Source organism: Manis pentadactyla, chromosome 11, assembly GCF_030020395.1.
Source record: "Manis pentadactyla isolate mManPen7 chromosome 11, mManPen7.hap1, whole genome shotgun sequence".
NCBI classification, from domain to species: domain Eukaryota; kingdom Metazoa; phylum Chordata; class Mammalia; order Pholidota; family Manidae; genus Manis; species Manis pentadactyla.
Window position 1 is genome coordinate 36,502,789 of NC_080029.1, and position 16,653 is coordinate 36,519,441.

The 16,653-nt window shown below is 47.4% G+C and overlaps 1 protein-coding gene across 3 annotated transcripts in view; it reads right to left on the reverse strand.

The window, feature by feature from the left end:
- The window catches only part of PLEKHG3 (pleckstrin homology and RhoGEF domain containing G3), a 63,418-nt gene that overhangs the window by 35,886 nt on the left and 10,879 nt on the right, over positions 1 to 16,653 (reverse strand). The window contains exon 1 of one of the 3 annotated variants that reach the window (XM_057488380.1): positions 4,300 to 4,319. The exons of 1 other annotated variant lie outside the window; for it this stretch is intronic. The gene's annotated coding sequence lies outside the window, so the exon portion shown is untranslated. Of the gene's footprint in view, positions 1 to 3,628; positions 3,883 to 4,299; positions 4,320 to 16,653 lie in introns of those variants that run through there. One more of the 3 variants, XM_036906058.2, reaches the window with a different exon arrangement.

Below are 16,653 nucleotides of genomic sequence, written 5' to 3' on the forward strand. Positions count from 1 at the left end.
CAGGCCACCCCATCTATAATGCCATTTCACCCCTCCTATGACAACTTATATCCACCTTCCCAATCATATTTTTCTGCTTATCACCAACATGCTTTAAATTTTTTAAATTTCTTGACTGGATTTTATTTTTTATATTGAGGTACATACAATAAAATGCACAAATCTTAGTGTACAGCTTGAATTTTCTATGTGTTTACACTCATGTAAGCATCACCTAGATCAGCATAGCAAACATTCTAATTCCCCCCTCCTCACCTATTTCACTCATCCTCCCACATCCCTCCCCTATGGCAACCACCAGTGTTCTGTTATTGAGTCTGTTTCAGTTTTGTGCGTTCACTTGTTTTTTTAGAATCCATGTATAATTGAAATTATGTGGTATTTGTCTTTCTCTACCTGACTTTTCACTCAGCATAATACCCTCTAGGCCCATCCATGTTGTTGCAAATGAATATATCGTTCGTTTTTGTGACTGAGTAATATATCCCATTACATATATGTGTCATTTCTTTTTTATCCATTTGTCTATCGATTGACTTTGGGTTGTTTCCCTATTTTGGAAACAGTGCTGTCATAAACATAGCAGTACATCTATCTTTAGGATTAGTAATTTCAGTTTCTTCGGAAGAACTCCCAGAAGTGGAATTGCTGGGTCATATGGTATTTCCATACTGCTTTCCATAGTGGCTCCACCAATTTGCAATCCCACCAGCAGTGTACAGGGTTCTCCCTCTCCACATCCTCACCATCACTAACAAGCTTTCTACTTCAATTATCTATCTTGCTTATTGTCAGCTTCCCCCACTAGAAGTCAGCTCCATGAGATCAGTGATTGTTGTATGCTTTATTCACTGCTGTATCCTCTGCATCTAGCATTCATATATAATGGGTACCCAATAAATAACTGTTGAACGAATGAATGAATACTTTAACACTGAACTAAGGGGCGTTGAGTGTAGGGAGAAAAGACAATCCACCCATTCAAAGGAAGAGACGAGAAAAGATGAGAGAATCTGGCCAGGGGCAAGTTAGGGATCCAAGATGAGCCTGACAGGAGGAAATGGTCTGCTAGGTCCCCTGTGCACTCCAATGTCACCTTATTGCTGGCAGCAGTGATTTCCAGCCGCCAGGACCCCAGCCTGAGAGCTTTTGCTGGGGAACTAGGGGCTTGCAGTCCTGGAACAAAGGCCTAGGGACAAGCAGCTAGAGCTGGCCAGAGAGGAGGGACAGAGCAGGGCTGGGCCAGAGGGGCAGCCTGGGATGAGGGAGGGAGACGAATGAGGAGTTAAAGACAGCCCTCAATGCAGCTGCAAAGGCAACACCCTCCCAACATCCAGAGGCCCCTCCACCCCCAACATAACAAAGAACTGCTAGATGGTTCCACACTTCACCCTCCCAAGTCAGTGTCCAACCTGGGATCATGGCAACCCCCCAGGCTTGGAGGCCGCACCTTCACAGGGTTCTGATGGGGGCTGGAGGGGAACGAGTGGGCCGGAGGGGAACGAGTGGGCCAAACATCTGGAATACAGTCCCTTTTCCCCTCCAGCCCTGGTCGTCCCTCAGGCCATGGCCTTTGGCCTCCTCCAGTGTAAACACAGTGACCCTGGGATAGCTGTGGGTTTGGTAAGGCAAATGTTTACTCTGGAGCTGAGACATTACAAGCCTGGGGTATAAACCCCCAGGACTGGTTCCTGGTATCTACAATCTCCTTGTGGCACACAGGGACATAGCCAACAAACAAACTGTAACGTTCTTGAGATTCCCTCCTAGCTACAGTGAGCTCTTTATTTTGTATAGGAGCTTATAGAACACTTCCCACACATGTGGGCTCCTTACCACAGCCTCCACTAGGAAGAGTAAGCAAGAACCCACTTTAGTCACGTGAAAACCGTGTCAGAAAAGGTATGTGACTTGCTGAGGTCATGCTAGAAAAAGCATAGGAGAAAAATCTGAGTTCTGGTCCCTATTTGGCCAACAGGGACCAGGCGCAAATCACGTCACATCTCTGGATTCTGCTGCCTTCATGGGTAAACGGAGTAGGCTAATCTGAGGCCCCTTCCAGCCCGAGTGATTCTATCAATATTTGATGCTATGCAGTACAGCCAGGACTAAAACTCAAGCAAAATTCTGCACTGGGTTTCCAGGCCAGTGCTCTTTCCACTCTCCCTGACAGTCTGCTTCTAATGAAAGGCAACAGAAAAGCCCCCAAGGCAGCTCTTAAACCAGTCCCTCTGCTTCCAGGACTTGGTTTACCCCATGTCAACTCCCTGCCCCATACCCAAAGCAAGATACCCTTGGAGCCAAGGGGTTGCCCAACCTTCCCAGGAAGGGGCAGCAGAAGTATTAACAGCAGGCATAGGAGATGAGGTGTCTCAGGGTCACAGGGAAGCGGGTGAGAAACAGAGAGGGGTACACCTTTCTTTTAGTTATTCCCTAGGCTTTCTGCTGGGGATGGTTGGGGAGAAGTCACTCCCAGCTAAGTCACTCAGGATTCCACTCCCAGTCCAGCAAAGGAGGTGCTAAAAAGGCACTTTCTTGAAAGGAGAGAGGCAATGTGCTCAGCGGGGAGCACTCTGGGGCTGTCATTACTCTCCCTGCTTATTATTTCTTGAGCAAGGACGGTGTGATTAGGCTGCATGCAGAGGCAGGTTAGGGAGACTCTGGGAACCCCCAGTCGAGGATTCCCTGTAGGATGATGCAGTCTGGGTTGCCTCCTGGGGTCCACAGAGCAGAAGACGGGCTCCTTCATATGCCAACAGCCTAGCCAGTGACCTCAAAGATGAAACTCTTACAGTGGCCACTAACACTGCCACCGCAGCGGCTCCCCCATCACCACACACCTCTTCAGCTTCCCACCACTACATTTCACATTCCTTTCTTCCTTTTCTTTGCAAAAGCAGCTCCAAAGAGTGTAAGTAGCTATACCTAAAATCGTCTTGAAGATTTCAAGTTTGTGCTCCTTATCCTAGCTTTTCCAAACTAAAGGGCCGAGAATAGAGGGAAATTAACCACATTTCAGTTGTGGGCAAGGTCCAAGCAGACCGTGGCAGGCAGTGGACTCTGCTTTCAGCTCCCCAGCACCCCATTTCTGGCACCCACTCTAATGCCTCCAGGACACGAGCTGAGATTCCCAAGAGCAAGCACCGTGTGGCACCAACCCGGAACCTGGCGCCTCTTGGGCTCCCAGGACCCGAGGCTCGGATCCTTCTCTAGAAGAGTCCACCCCGCCTGGGCCCACAATCCGAGGCAAGGACCAGCCCTCGCGCGACGGAGCGCGCAGTGGGGCGGCTGGGCGCAGCTTCGCGGGCTCCCCGGATTTCAAACTGCGCCTCTCGGAGCCACCTGGCGTGTTCGCTCCTTTTGTTTCCTGTGGGGGGTGGGGAGAAGGGGACCTGAAGGACAGAAAATGTCTCTGTGCACAAGCCTCCGGCCCTCCGGCCCTCTGCCTGGAGGGTCGCACTGGAAGGAGCCAACGCAGCCCCGGGCCCTCCTTGGCCGTCCCGAGTCCCCACCCAGCAGGGCGCTGGGGCGAATGTCCCGGGAAGTGGGGGCCTTGGAGTGACTCTGGGCATCGCCACTTCGTCAGTTGCACCAGCAGAGACAGAAGGGAGAACCGAGATACACTCACCGAGAGGTCGCCACCCCGCCGGGTCGGCTCGCACGGCGCGCAAGGCTACCCAGGTGCCGCCGCGTCGCGAGCGCGGGTTTGAAAGTCGCTCTCGGAAGGGGCTGAGGCTGCCGGCCGTTCCCGCCCACTGCCAGCCCCTCGGCGGCCAGCTAAGCGGCCAGCTGCGAGCGCGGCCCCCGGGGACCCCAGCCTGCGCGCGGCTTCCCAGCGTCCGGCAGGAAGTCGGGGCCCAGCCGAGCCGGAGCTGCAGCGGGAGGGAGGGAGGGAGGGAGGGAGGGAGGGGCGCGCAGGAATTTTTCCAGTGGGTGGAGACTCGGGCCCGCGGCTGGAATCCAGCAATTGGCGGTTCCGCGGGGACCCGGAGAAACTTCGCGGCGCTGCGAGCGGCAGCCGGAGTAAAGTCTGCGGCGGCTGCGGAGCTCGAACAACGCTAATGATTAACGCCCGCTGGTGGGGCGAGCGCGGCCCAGGTGCCGGCTGTCGGCCGAAAGCAAGCAGCGCCCGGGCTGCCTAGAAGCTCTAAGATACAAAGACGCACGTGGTGGGGGATCACCCTAGTGTCACAGACCCAATATCACCGCCTCCTGAAGGGCACGAAACAGCCAAAACATCCCCCATTGTACGGACAGAAGAGGGGGCTTTCAAGTGAGGATCGGATGTCGTGATCTTACCTGAGCAGGTCACCTTGGCTGTTCTGGGTCAGAAAGGCACGTCTTGAATTCCTCACCGAAACACGGTCTCCATGACTGTTTACAGATGTAAATCCAAACCTTAATGAAGCAACCAGAAAGAGTTGAAGAACTTGGAGCGAGTCCACCAAGAGACTGTTAGGTGGGAAAACAAGATGCAGAGACCTGTGTGATAGAGGACCCCATTTTTATAGAGACTCTGCCTCCTGCTTTTCTGTACGTAAATCACTGGGGCGCGGAAAGGTACGCACCTGGAAAGCGGGGAGAAGACAGGGACACTCTGAGGACAGGCTGGATTTGAGCAAGAGCATAAATATAAAATCCCGAAATAATTCATCAGTAAAGGTCCTAAAACAAAGATGCTGTCCCGGCACAAGGCAAGAGAGAACCCCAGGTTACCACCAGTTCCTAGGAAGAAGGAAGAGTACACTGAGCAGAACTACTGGGTATATTTGATACCGGGGTGTAGACAAATGTGTATAGTAAACGGCCTATAGAGTTCTCGTTAAAAACAAGCCAAAAAAAGAAAAACCTGCTCAAGGCAAATGCTAGATCCAGGTGATTTACAGGAAGTGCAGGGAAGGAGCGGGCGCGGAAGGAAATGGCTTTCAGGTGACTTTGAAACAGGATCCTGGCGGAGGGTGCAGCGAAGGCAGCAGGGCTCCCCGCTCTTGACTGCGGGGAATGAGGTAGGCGCTGGGCCCGCTCGCCTGGGGAAGCGGGAACCGCATTCCTCAGGGAGGGAGGGTCTGCCCCAGCCGTGCGGAGCCCTACACTCGCCGACTGGGAAGGTAAAAGCAGATCTTGAGGAAGGCGGGTAGGAGGGAAACAGCCGCCGCGCCTCTACCAGATGCGGCCGGCCAGGCTGCCTGCCAGCTGGAAGAAAAAGGAGCCCCAGTGCCTTCCTGCCTTCCAGAGGGCAGGGCATCCTCCGCCCTCCGCCTTTTTTTGACCCTGCTTTCTTCTCTTAGCACCTGGAACTGTCAGTCCCTTCCTGCCCACCTCAAATTGCAGATACTAAAGAAGGTCCCTGACTTAACTAAGCCATACTGAGTGCACCCCTCACTCTGCTTAGGACAGCTAATAGTGTCAATGACTAATAACAACTCATTCAGTGAATGCACACCATTTGTAGGGCCGGTGCTACGCTACTTGCAAATATTGTCTCTGTGGGTAAAATTGTAGTATTTCCAGAATCTCTCCCCTGGCTTTAGTGCATCTCCATATCAACAGGTGTTCCTAAGGGGTGAAGAGAAGTAGTTCAGCTCCATGTCAATGGGTAAATTACCTGGGCTACCGAGGGCTTATCTAAACCTGAGAGGTTGAGGGGAGCTTCGCTTGCTTCTGCTGGAGCAGGAGAGAGACCGGCCCCTGGACCGCAGTTTGTAAGCAATGAGCGGGTTTTTAACCTTTATTTCTCTTCTCCCTTTGATCTCACTTTTGCCACAGGATTTCCTCTCCTCGGGGTTACAGTCTCCCTCCATCCTCACAGCCACCTGTGAGCTAGTAAGTATCCTTACCCCATTTTACAGCTCAGATAACTCAGGATCAGAGGGGTCTAGCAACTTGGCCAAGATTGCAAAAGCAGAGCCTGACAAGATCCCAGGTAGGGACCATGTTTGAGTACTTACTATGTGCTAGCCATTATTTCAAGCTCTTTTATACAAACAATTCCAGTTCCAGAAAAAGAAACAGGCAAGGTCACACAGCTAGTGTGTGGTAGGCCTGTGATTTGTAACAAGGGAACATTGCTCTATTCTGCTTCCTTTTTGACACTTGCTATGATCAGTTCAGCACTTGATTATGATGTATTGTTTCTCATTTTTTTTAATGTATATAGCTTCTTTACTAAAGAGATTGTAATCTTTTCTTATGGCAGAAGCCATATAGGAAGCACTCTGTATAGAAATGCTGAATTCAGATGAAATAGCCAAGTTTGTGAGAAATCACACAATCTCACCTCTGACGATAAAAACCTGCGTCTGGGCCCAGACTGCCCCCACATCTTAAGGCCTCCCTCTTTCCTTCCCCAACCCATTTTGCGTTGGTGGCCTCACCCTCCCTGCTATTAAATCATTAATTATTATAATAATACCTTGTGCCTCCGTAATGCCTTTAGTCCAAGATCTCAAAGTGTTCCAACACATACAGATTAATTTATCTTCACAGCACCCCCACATATCCAGATGGGGAGTTAGAGGTGTTCGCCCTCATTTTATGGGTGAGAAAACCAAGACAGCATAGGGTTGAAGTGACTGGAAAGCAGTGGCCTGGTTTCCTCTCCCAGCCCTTCCCCTCCTCCTTCCTAATTCTTGGCTGCCAACATTAGCATCAAAATTTCAAACCCTACTGACAAAGGCCATTGAGTTCTCACAATAAAGGACATTTCCAAACTGTCGTTTCAGCTGCTCTATTGTGGTAGACCTCAGGAGAGGGAATTGTAAACACGGTGAAGGTCCCTGGGGCTCTGTGCTGCCAGCCCAGAGGAGAGCCAGGGCTGGCTGGGGTAGGGGAATGAAATCCCAAACTTGGAGGAAATCCCCCAATAAGGTGACCTAAGAACCTAAGAAACCCTGCCAGGCTTTGAGGTCTCAAAGCTTCCACAGTTTCTAGTTGCTTTTTAAGCAACATTTCTCAAAATGTGAGCCACAGTCTGCAAAAGATGAAACATACATCAGATATCATCAAAATTTTAAACTTTTATGCCTCAAAGCACATCAAGAGAGTGAAAAGACAACCCAAAGAATGGGAGAAAAATTTTGCAAATCATATATCTGCTAAGAGACTTTATCTAGGATATGTAAAGAACTCCTACAACTCAATAGTAATAAGGCAAATCACCACTTCAAACATGGGCAAGAAGATATACAAATGACCAATAGATATGAAGGGATATTCAATATCATTAGCCACCATGGAAATGCAAATTTTAAAAAGCAACGAAATAGCAGACATCCCATTAGGACAGCTGAAATGAAAAACACATGATAATAAGTGTTAACAAGAAAATGGGAAATTAGAACTCTCATATACTTTTGGTGGATGTAAAGTGGTGCCGCTGCTTTAGAAAACAGTCTGGCAGTTCCTCAGAACGTTAAACATAGTTACCATATACCGTTTGACCGAGTGATTCCACTCCTAGTTATATACCCACAAGGAATGAAAACATCTGTGTCCACACAAAACCTTGTACACAAATATTCATAACAGTATTATTCCTAACAGCCAAAAGTAGAAACAACCCAAATGTCCATCAGCTGATGAATGGGTAAATAAAATGTATATCCGTACAATGGAGTATTAGTCACAAAAGGGAAGTACTATTCATGCTGCACCATAGACGAACTTTGAGGAGTATGCTAAGTGAAAGCAGCCAGTCACAAAGGATCACATATGTGTACTTTAAATGGGTAGATTGTGTCATGTGAAATATATCTCAATAAAGCTATTATTAAAGCAAAAAAGTGTGAAACACTACCACCTGTCCCAGAGTTACCTTGCTGTCATGAATCAGAATCTATCAGAATCCTGTCAAAATCTTTGGTGAGCAGGGCCCAACTCCACATTTCCCCAGAGCACATTGAATAAAGTTCAGTGTAATGCAACGCCTTCTAAGACAGTGATTCAGAGCGTTGGGGCCCCCAGACTTCTTGAAATGAATTAAATGAAGAATCTGTAAGGACTCTGAGAGGGCAGAGGTCCAGAGGGAGGTGGAGGCGGAAGGAGTCCCCTTCCTGAAATTCTCTATCAATAGCTTCTTTCCCCCAGTCTGAATTCCTTTGTGTCAGAAAAATCTGACATCAGAAAAGGGAAGAAGGAGTGGGGGAAGGGAAAGGAAGACTTCTTCCCTCCTTACTGCATCAGGCTCCCTGCCACGACTGTGAAGAGCTCTTGAAGGAAATGAGCTGTTTGTTTGAGTGTGTGCCTGCAATAGAAACATTTGCCAATCACTTGTGGTTTTTCAAGAACCTGGGAGTCATGTGTGAACCATTTCTGTAGATCACTTATGTCCACCTTTGTTATCACTAGATAAAAGGACAGTAAGTCAGCATTTACAACACCTGAGACCAGCCTTTTGATGCTTTTGGGGTGGATGTAAACACTGACTGTTACATCTCTGATCTCTGGCCTACGTTCTTCTTTTGCGTCACCGCCTGTAGACGGATGAAGTATAAACATGCAACAGTCTAGCATTCCCCAGCCTAATTCTCAAGTGAGAGATTTTCTGGGGTGGGTTTAGAAACTATACAGTGTTTAGAATTGTCTGTGTATTTCCTTGATCTATGTTGTTAATATCCCAAAAGAATTTCCTGTTCTACCTGAGATTTTCAGACTTGGGTGTTAAGGATCACCTGGGAAGTTTCTGACTCAGGACTGAAGCAGATACCAGGAATCTGCGTTTTAATAGCAAGTGATTCAGATAGACGCAAGAGATATCCATAGCCCACATCTCAAAAACCACTGGTCTGAATTCTGCCTTGTGTCTGAATTCTTTTCCCCTCTTGGTGCTTCCTCTTTCTCCTCTGCAGAACTTGGAATAAAAAACACGCAGTTCCTCCCAGTGCTTCCAAAACAAAAAGGTATGGCTTTTAAAACCTCATGATGTTGGAATAAATCAGGCAATTATGTTTTAATCAGATGAAAAATTCCACCTTGATTCATGTGCAATGCTTAATCTTCAACATGTTGGTGACAAGCAGGGCGGGGTGTATCTACCAAGTACACTACTGTAACCCTCAGAAAACAAATTAATGAAAGCTTAATTAGGAGGTAATTGCCCACTTACTTGCAGAGGAAGGCAGTTCTTCCCAATTGCATTTTTGTTGTTGACGTTTTTCTCCTAGAAAGGGGCCTATGGGTTCCCAGTCCTAGCTACTATCTAACCCAAACAGGACAGAGCAGCTATGCCAAGGAATCGAAGGTGCCCAGATCTGCATCCCCTCCCTTTGCTTTCCACGCCAGACCTTACAGGAAACATGGGTTGACTCTAACCAGATTAGGGCAAGTGGAACCCAGTCCATCTAGTTTCCTAAGTCGCCAGCATCTCCTCCAGGGGAAATGAGGAATCGACCCAAGGGTGGATGGGGTAACTTTCTTTCTCCACCTGAGTGGCGACCAGGCTCATGGACCCTGCAGTCCTATCCTTTCTCGGCTGGCAGGCGTCCCTCATCAAAGCCTCAGACCCATTCATGAGCAGCCCTCTGTGGAGTTCACCCTGGCCTGCCCTCTTTTTCACTCTTCTGCTATGTAACTGCCTTCTTCTCAGTCTTAGTGGATTTCCAGGGTCTCTTCCAATCCTGAAAGTCCTGGATTCTGTCTTCTTAAGGTCCCCAAAGTGGATCTTTCAGCTACAAGTTCTCTTTTCCTTTCACCTCCCAGCTTGTCGAGGGAAAAGCCTAGTGCATCACCTCTGACTCTATGATCCAGACACCTTTGTCTCAGGCCTGTGTTGCCTCAGCCTGCTAGGAAGATTAAGGGGACAGCACTGGGCCAGTATCAGGACTAAGTGCTCCAAAGTATTCTCATTTAATGCTCACAACAATCTTTTGAGGCAAGTAATAGTTCTCTCCCACTTTACAGGTGAGAACGTCAAGGTGCAGAGGGGCCACGTCACATGTCCCAGGTCATGTGCCCTGTAATGGCAGACCCAGGACATGTACCCAGGCCCCTCTGCAGCCTAAACTTGTGCTCTTAGCCAGCATTCTGCCATCAAAACACCCTGCTGAGCCACTAGACCTGATGGGAAGCCACTAACAGATGGGAGCAAGTTAAGCAAATTAAATCCAAGAGAAGAAATGCTGTACTGATCTCTGCCCAGCCAAACCCATGTGATTTGCCTCACAACGGACCAGAAAGCCTTCTAGGCTCGCAAGTGAGTTACCGACTTGTTCCAGAGGCTGGTTAATTGAGCGACAGGGGTAAAAGGAAGAATGTGTTTAGGGTCATAAAGCTGACTAGAGAGGAAAAAAAACAAAATCTCTAAATACTTGTGACATCTCAAGCTAGACGGCTATAAAAGGTAAGGCAGGGCCTTTGCCTAGCAACCACAGACTTTAAAGCCCTAATTGCAGCTCTGCTCTGTTCCCGAGGAGTAGTCCTGCTGTTGGAACTCAGAGAACAGCCTGTCCTGCCCTCCCTGGGTGAGAGAGGGAGCAAAGCCGAGACTCACCAAGTGCTGCTGAAGGGAATGAGGAGCCAGCCTCTTACTGGGCTCAGAGATTCCTGCAGAATGGTCTCCAGAACCTTCCTCAGCCCCAGCTGCCCTGCGTGCCACCCCTCCTCTCAGTGGATCTTGCTGTTACTATCACCACCTCCTTCCTCCCAACCCCTCCCCCAGCTTACAGGCATCCCTGTGGCCCCATGGAAAGGCACATTCTCAGGCATCCAGACCAGGTGTGGAGGGCTTGGCAGTCCCTCTGGAAGCATGGTGATTAAGAGCGCAGGCTTTAGGGTCAGCAGACTTATATACTTGCTCTGCTTCTTACACAAACCATTTAACTGCTCTGTTCCTCAGTTTCCTCAACTGATAATGGGGTGAGTGGTAGTATCTTACTCAGAGGGTGTTATTCAGGAATAAGTGAGGAAACATTTGTAAGGTACTTAACACAGTTCCTAGCCCACAGAAAGAGGTAGCTAGTACAGTTATTTTTATTTCTGCTTCCAAGTGTTAGGTTCCCCAATGACACAGTAAGGCAAAGAACAATCTGGAAGATGTCCTAGAAGTCACTCAGTGTATTTTTTTCTTTATGTAATTTTCATATATATATATATATATATACCTCTAAGAATGAGATTATATTATATTAGTAAAGAGCTTCACACATGTTTGGGATATAGTAAATGCTTAAAATGGTAAGGTTTGTGATAGTTTATTTTATGTGTCAACTTGACTGGATCACAGGATGCCCAGACATCTGGGAAACGTTTTTTCTGGGTGTGTCTGTGAGGTGTTTACAGGAGAGATTAGCATTTGATTGGCTGAATAAAGTGGATGGCCCTCCTTGATGTGGGTGGGCATCATTCAATCCATTGAGGGCCTGCCTAGAACAAAAAGGTGGAGGATGGTTGAAATTGCTCTGCCTGGTTCTCAGGCCTTCAGACTTGGACTGGAATCTATACCATTGGCTCTCTGCTTCTCAGGCCTTCAAATTATACCACCAACTTTCCTGGAGCTCCAGATTGCAGAGAGCAGATCATGGGACTTCTCAGCCTCTATAATCACATGAGCTGATATCTTAAAATAAATTGCTTCATATATATGTATATGAATGTGTGTGCGTGTGTGTGTGTATACACGTATATGTATCCTACTGATTTTCTTTCTCTGGAGAACCCTAATACAGATTTTGTTGCTGTCATTTACTTGTTTGTCTGGGAGGCATTTAGTGAGTTTTTATCCATCTACCCAGTAGTCACTATTGAGTGTCCTGGTTGCTAAGAGACATACACTTTGTATAAGATGTGGTATTGCCCCAGAAGGAAAATGTATATCCAAATCAAAAAGAGAAGAGCCAGAAAACAATTGAAGAACAGTTGAGGGCCTAATTATACAGTATTTTCTGTGCTCTCAGAAAGAGATTCTCCCCTTTTTACAAATGACCCAGAATGCATATGTTCAGATAGTGTGTTGACTTCCAAAGATTGGGGAAATGTGCCTAGGTCAAAGGTCTTCTCAGAACTCAAAAGCCCTCTAAACTATTATAATAGCTTCAATGTTGGAAATTCTGGGCTTTAATGGTTGGGGTAGGATATTGGGGAAAGAGCCTAATGCCATTCAGATCCAAGTCTGGTGGAAAATGTAATCTCCAGCTACATTAAAATGGATCCAGAATGAGGAGTGACAGTGGGGCGAGGACACTAGTTTCTCCCATGTGGCCCCTGAGCCAGCTTTGAGGACACTTCCAAAGAGGAGCTGACTCAGACTGCGCCTTTCCCCACCGCATACCCCCACTTCTGGTCTGCAGCCCTCCCACAGGGAGTTCAGGGAACTCTGAGGCACAGGGTCCCCTCTCTTCTCCACTATCCCATGTGACCCAGGAAACCTTCCCTGGGAGGTCTTGACCATTAAACAAAGATTTATATTCTCACTTCTTCTCCATTCTCTTCCCCTCCTCCTCTGCTTCCTCCATCCTCACTCCCTGATGTAAAGAGAGTTCTTTGGTAAGAGACTAGATGCCTTTACTGGAGGAATAAACCCACTGTCATCCTGGGCTCTACACCGAGTGCTGACTTCCCACATAGACTGACTCCTGTAGCTCTCACATCTGTTTCCACAAGTTTCTAATCTGTAAACATTCACTTTGGTTCTGTTATGTACCAGGTATTATGCTGGCTCCTGTCAAGGTCACAGAAACATCAGACCCCATCTCTGACTTTAACCAGGTGGGAGAGTATGACAAACTGTAAACATATTACAGTAAAATCTTTAAAGAGCCATGCTAGACAATGAGAGCAGACATAGTATAAGATAGTTCACAACTCTCTGATAATTATAATTGGTACTAGAAGCCAGAGGAAGAGAGCTTACTACAGGCTGGGGTGGTTGGGGAAGACTTCTTGGAGGAGGTGGCCTCTAACCAGGGTCTTGAGAGATAGGGAGCATTTAGGGGAGCTGAAGAGGAGAGGAAATAATGAGGAGCAGAAGACAGTGCTGGGAAGACAAATCTATGATGAAGACTGGTCTGCAGGTGGCCCTGGTATTTGTGTGAGCCATCTCTGTTCCTTTATTATTTCTCAGTCTGGTCATTCTTTCCAGGTCTCTTGACAAGAACCTGAACTGGATGGTAAGAGGCTTCCTTCTCCCAGAATATGACTCTATATTAGTGAGGATTCTTTTAGTTACAAGTGACAAGAGACAACACAAACTAACATAAGCAGAAAGGGGTTTGTCTCTGATAATTGGGAAGTCCAGCATAGAGGTACATCAGTTTGCAGGAGTGTTAAGGCACAGCTGGCTCCAAGGGCTCTAATAATATTGCAGGGTTATGTTTTTCTCTCTTTTTCTACTCTACTGTGATCTACTCTACAGGCCAGCTCTCATTGTGAGACCAGGAAGATGGCTAACGACAACCTAAATTCATATTCTCTGAGCATATTGACCCTGGGGGAAAGAGAGGAAGTTTCCCTCCTAGTCCCTCTCCCCAGCCCCTTGTTGGACTCCCTGACAAAGCAGGTGCAAAGGAGTTCCCTGGCAGAGATGCCAGGTTGGCTGTCCTGTGGGGAATACCCGAGGCAGTGCACCTGGAACGCTCAAAGGACAACCTTGAGTTGGCTTGGGAAGGAGGCAAGGCTGTGCTGTATTATCATGGAAAACCTTCCCCCATTACAGGCTTCCCAGAATGACACATGACCCAGCTTCTCTTTTCACAGGGAAACAAATGGTAAACTGCTAGGAGAGCTTGAGGAGGACAACAACTGTCTATCACAGGACACTGCCCCAGAGTTCGTAACTGCGCAAACCCAAGGGGATGTGGTGTTGTAGGAAGGGATCTAGATCAGAAGACCAGGTTAGGCTGGTACACCCTCATACCTGGGAAAATTCACAAAGCAGGTTTGGTGGTGAGCAGAACAGAATCCCTCTGCAGGTTTGGGTGACACCTTTAGGATTAAAAGTCAGGGAAGCAAGATTTCAGAGCCTAAGGCTGCCTGGACTCAACACTGAGCATTTCCACCCTGCTTGTTCTCTTCTTTTGAATTCTTATTGGTAGCCCAGGCTGAAGCCCCCATCCAAAGAGAACAGCAGATTCCAATCAGGCAGGTCAGAGTCACAAAGAAAGGGAGAAGGGGCTTAGGGAAGTGCTGTCCAACAGTTCTATGTTGTTGGAAACGTTCTCTATCTGCAGTGTTCATACAGTGGCCACTGGCCATATGGTTATGAGCACTTCATTGTGGCTAGTGACTGAGGACCTGAATTTTTTATTTTGTTTAATTGAAATGAATTTAAATGTCAATAGTCACATGTGGATAGTGGCTAGGTATTAGGCACTAGGCCTTAGAGAACTTCCTTCCTCCACCCACCTCCAGGGCTTGGAAGGGATAGAGGCAGGATAAATCAGAATGGAATATCCCCAGCAACATCTACGTCAGGAAAGGCAGATGGTGTAGCATGGGAAACAGGGAAGACCCCTGGTGTCAACCTCCTTCCTAGACATAGACACCAGCTGCCTCAACTCTGGCAACTGTTGCCCAGCCTCTCCCTCTGAGACTGCTGCCTCTGCAAAGGAGGTCATCCGAGGCTACCAGGTGGCCCAAAGCCCTGGCCCAGGGGGGAAGGAAATAACTTCCACACCTCCCAGTAGCCCCACCAGGAACACCCAACCCCAATGAGTTTGAAGACCCCAGATCCCACACCCTTCTGCCACTGCAGGAAGTACCCCAGCTCTCCTGTCCATTAATGGCCAGGCCCCTGCAGGACTTCAGTTCCACATCTGTTGACTGAATGCCTCCCAGATCATCAGAGGAAAAGCTGAACTTAAATAATTTCCTGTCCAAGAACAATCTGTCACCTAACACAGTGGGAAACCTTCCAAGCTAGCCGTCAGGAGTGACACCAATCCACCCACAGCCTCCAGCCTAGAAAGGAATCTGCTCCATCAGGCAGTTAGGGGCTGGATGAAGGGGTCCTGACAACCCAGGAGAGATGGAAAAAAACCCTGCACTTAACACCAAGGTGGGGGTGAACTTGTGGGAAAGTGAGATGGTTAATCCAATGGAGACTTGGCTTCCCCCTGAAGTCAGAGCACAGCTGCTCACAGGCAACAGAAGCCAGGCCAGGGCACTGGGGAGACATAGGCAGGGCCAGGAGAGCACCAGTAGTGGGCAATACTGCAGAGGCAGATGGATGGCAAAGTGGACTATATGCCAGGCTAATGCCAACTCGGTCCTTTCTGTGCACCTTCCGTGCTCTTCCAGGACTTTACCTCACACTTTCTGCAGCTTATAGACCCTCCCAGGAGGTCAGGCCTTCACTGACTCTCCAGCTGTCAGAAGGATGGAGGCATGATGCCCAAGAGTTCATGCCCTGGGCTTGCTCTGGCCCAGGAGGAACTTAAACAAGTTCTGGGCCTTCTCTTACCATTGTTGCCACATCTATTTGGGGTGTCTTTTTAAAAAAATTAATTAATCTTGCAAGCCATGTTCATTGCAGCATTATTTGCAGTAGCCATGTGGTGAAAGCAACTCAGGATCTATGAATAGATGAATGGATAAAGAAAGTGTGGTACATACATACCATGGATTATTATTCACCTTAAAAAAGAAGGAAATCATATCACGTGCTGTGCTGCATCATGGATGGAACTTGAGGACATATGTTAAGTGAAATAAGACAAATATTGCATGATTCCACTTTTATGAGGTATCTAAAGTAGCCAAATCATAAAAACAGAAAATAGAAAGGTGGTTGCCAGGGAATATGGAGCAGGAGAAATGGGGGGTTGTTCACTAAGCATAAAGTTAGTTTTACAAGATGAAATTTTAGAGCTCTGTTGCACAACAATGTGAGTATAGGAAACACTACTAAAATGCACACACAAAGATGGTTAAGATGGTAAATACTGTCATGTGTTTTTACCACAATAAAAAATTTTAAACTAAACAAATGATAAACATTTTCATATAGTCTCTTACCGTACAGTGTCATTATCATACATGCCCATTATGGAAACTGTGGGCAATTGAGAAAGTATTTCTTGTAAGTTTTATTCAAGTAAACCCTGCCCATAATTTAAATGTGATGTAATAGGGATTATACAGAAAAGCAGCAGTTCCCCACTCCACTCTGGTCCTCCTTCCCAGAGACAACCAGTTTTACATTCTTCTGCTTGTAGGTGGTCATCACCCTAACACTAAGGAATTTGCTACTAAATTTGTATTTATCTATTTGAGGTATGTATCTATGACTCCTGCCTAAGAAACCTGAGGATGTAGCTCAGTAACCCAACCCATAGTCCTCTTGTTTTTGTCACTGCAATTTTCAGTTATCTATTGGTTATCTTCGTAACTTTGAACAGTGTACTTAAAGCTTGCCTGGTTTCTGGCAATAGCCTCCTTGCTCAGTGAAATGAGTTAATGAGGCCCTAACTCTTTCCACCAAGATGTCCCCTTCCACCCACAACTTTTGTCAGTTCTACATTTAGATTGTTATGGTTGGTAACACTTCATTTAATCTTCCTCTTTTACAACAGATTGATTCTAGGAGTTGAAAACTAACCGGCCGTGCTATGTAATTTTGATGTAATGAGTATAGCTTCTCCAGGTGGGGCACCCCATTTCCACCCCGCGGGTCACAATGGAGGTGACCCATCCAGTGGCATGGGGAATTGCTGCTTAGAAAGG